Genomic DNA, 2,916 nt, shown 5'->3' with positions numbered 1-2,916 from the left:
GCAATAGCAGCCTGACACCGGTTATCATACCTGTATACTCTGCTTCATTCACAGTGGTGGCCGAGAGGTAAGCGTATGCAGCAAGCACTATCTTCCACTCAGGAAGACTCCACAACACCCATGAACAACTCCCGTAGCCACCCGTACCTTCTCTGTCTTGGCTGATCCGTCAAAGGACATGACAAATCCACTGTAATGACGGGGAAGCCTGGCGTACAACAACGCGGGGTCTATTCAAACAGTCGGAGAACTCTTGTTTGGAGGTGCCACCGGCGCGAGCGAGTCTTCCAGGTCGACGAAGCTCGTGATGCTTGAGTGCAGTAGCTGCGCGAAGGCGACATCTTTCTCCTTCACGCGCTGCACCTTCAAATGCCACTGCGAAAGCAGTACGGCGAGCTGGACCGCGCGTCCGAAGAGAGACTTCGACTTGTGCACCCACTCTAACGTCGAGAATCGTGTATAGACATGTAGCGTCTTTCCTGCCAGCTGGACGTAACAGATCTTCAACAGCAGAAGTAACGCCAAAACTTCCTTCTCGGCAGGATGGTAGTTTACTTCGGACTCCTTGAGCACTCGACCGAGGACCCGTACGGGGTGTAACTTGCCTCCATGTTCTTGCATTAGCGTAGTGCTCAACGCCCATTCGTTCGCAAAGAGCTTGGATTACGGTAGGTACCCATTTCTCGCCCCGGGTGACTCACAGTCTTTCATGTTCCGCCCACTTTAACCGGTCTGGCAGCTCCCAAGTTTCGCCGGGCTCGATCCAGGTGGTCTTATCCGCCCTTATGATCCTCATCTTCGCTCCATACAACGGCCGCCGTCCGCTGAGCTGGATCCGCATCTCGTCAGGGAAACAAAGTGTCCCATCCGCCAGATCCAACCTCACTCCGGCCGGCACCATGAAATCCATCCCAAGGATGGCGTCTTGACCAGCGAGATCCCCGTCCCAAATGTCAAACCAATACACCAAACAACCTGCCAGCGTGATCTTGATCCGCGTTCTCCCGTTCGTACGGTACACGCCTTCACCAATCCCAACACAATCTTGGATCCGACTCCCATCCACTTGGCACCCAACCTTATGAGCAAAGGCGGTATCCAGTATAGACACCTCGGCACCACTATCTAGGAGTAGGATTGCTTTTTCATTGTTGATCTTGCCCCCTACCTTGGCTTGTCTGAACCACTTTCCCGGGGCATGGTACTTCCAGTACCCACGGGACTCTCCTGTTAGCAGATCCATGGATCCAACATCCTCAGATCCATAGGATCCAGTGACCAGACAGACCTTAGGTGGATCTGCAGTGACTTCACCCTTGGTAGGCTCAAACCATCGACCATGTTGGCGTTTCTCCCAATAACCACGTGCCTCTCCTCTGTGTAGATCCAGGGTTGAAGAGACTTCGGATCTGGAAAACTCATCCACTTGGCGCAAACTAGAGACCTTGGCAACTGACACTTCATGTAGATCACGTGTATTATCGACTGGATCTAGGGTCCTGCTACCTGGATCTAGCGATGTCTTGTTCACAAATGCATAAATGCAATACCTAGAACGCTCGGCTCGTACCGGATTCAAACCCGGCGAGCGTCCTAGTTTAGCATCTTCTCGGCCACTTCTGGCAACATCCCTCTGTGCTTGGCTGGATCAAACCATTGGCGGATCTGGTTGTAGAATTCTTCCATCGGACACTTGCCGACGTCATGAATCTCGCCACACCCGCGACACACGTAGAAGCAATGATCTCCGGGATGACCTTTCTTGCCACACTTCTCACAGACCAGATGTTTCCAGCATCCAGATTCAGTGTGCTTCCGAGATCCGCACTGCGAACACCTGACTTGAACTGTCCCGTCCATGAGATCTCGGGATCTGTACATCCCACGGTCCCCGGGTACAGTATCCCTCGGTCGAGAGTTGTCTCCGGTCTTCGCCGTTCGATCGTTGGACGCAGTGAGACAGACTTGACGGTAATCTTCAGGGTCGGAGTCCGAACCGTCGGATCCTGACTCAGTTCCTGAGTCAGGCGCCGTGACTTGGTGGACACGTCGAGCTGGGGCCGTGGGCGTAGGAGCCTTTTGGCGATACTTGCCGGATCCGACCGCCGCCTTCTTCTGGCGGTGTTTCGCGCGATCCACAGCCCGCAGCACTTCTTCGAGCTCATCTGCGTCTGGAAGACGTAACAGGGTCAGCCTGTCGGCCAGATCCACATCTCCCAACGTCTCGATGAAATGATCCACATGTTCCCGTAGTACCTTGGATCCCCCGTCTTTGATCTTCAACTTGGCCCGTAGACCGGCCACATTTAGTCGATGTAGGTATTCTAGCGGGGATTCATCCGATCTGCGGCGGGCATGGTAGTATTGTCGTGCCACCGACACTCCCAATCCACAGTACTGGGTCTGGAAGCTGCGCAGCAAATCTGGCCACTTGTTCCTGGTGGATCTGCCCAGCTGCCGATACCAATTTCTGGCTGGTCCCGCTAGCAGATCCGCAAAAGTCAGACACTTCTCAGCATCGGACGCTTGATCTCTCATGAGGGCCGACTTGACTTTGCTGATCCATGTTCTCGCTCGGTCCTCATCTTGATCCTTGCCCGTGAACTCCTTCAGATCCGATATGGCTGAGATCCGTACCCTCTGGATCATGGACGACCCACCTGCCCCGGCTGCGACTGTTGCTACCACTGCTGACGAAGTGGATGGGCCATCCAGATCATCTGGGTCGAACTCATCATGGAAGTTGTCTGCCTCCACTGACTCCATTTCCACGTCTCGTGCTCCATGTTCGTGGAGCACTTGCACTTGTGGCACGGGCGCTCTCATACCCTGTTCAGCCAGGAAACGACTCATCGCAGCTTCGAAGTGCCGTTGCAGGGTGCCCGCGGAAGTGTCGGAAGAGCCTGCGGCCGTCTG

This window comes from Phytophthora infestans, genomic scaffold (genome assembly GCF_000142945.1).
Source record: "Phytophthora infestans T30-4 supercont1.115 genomic scaffold, whole genome shotgun sequence".
NCBI classification, from domain to species: domain Eukaryota; phylum Oomycota; class Peronosporomycetes; order Peronosporales; family Peronosporaceae; genus Phytophthora; species Phytophthora infestans.
The sequence above is the reverse complement of the archived record's forward strand: the minus strand, read 5'-3'. Positions refer to the sequence as shown.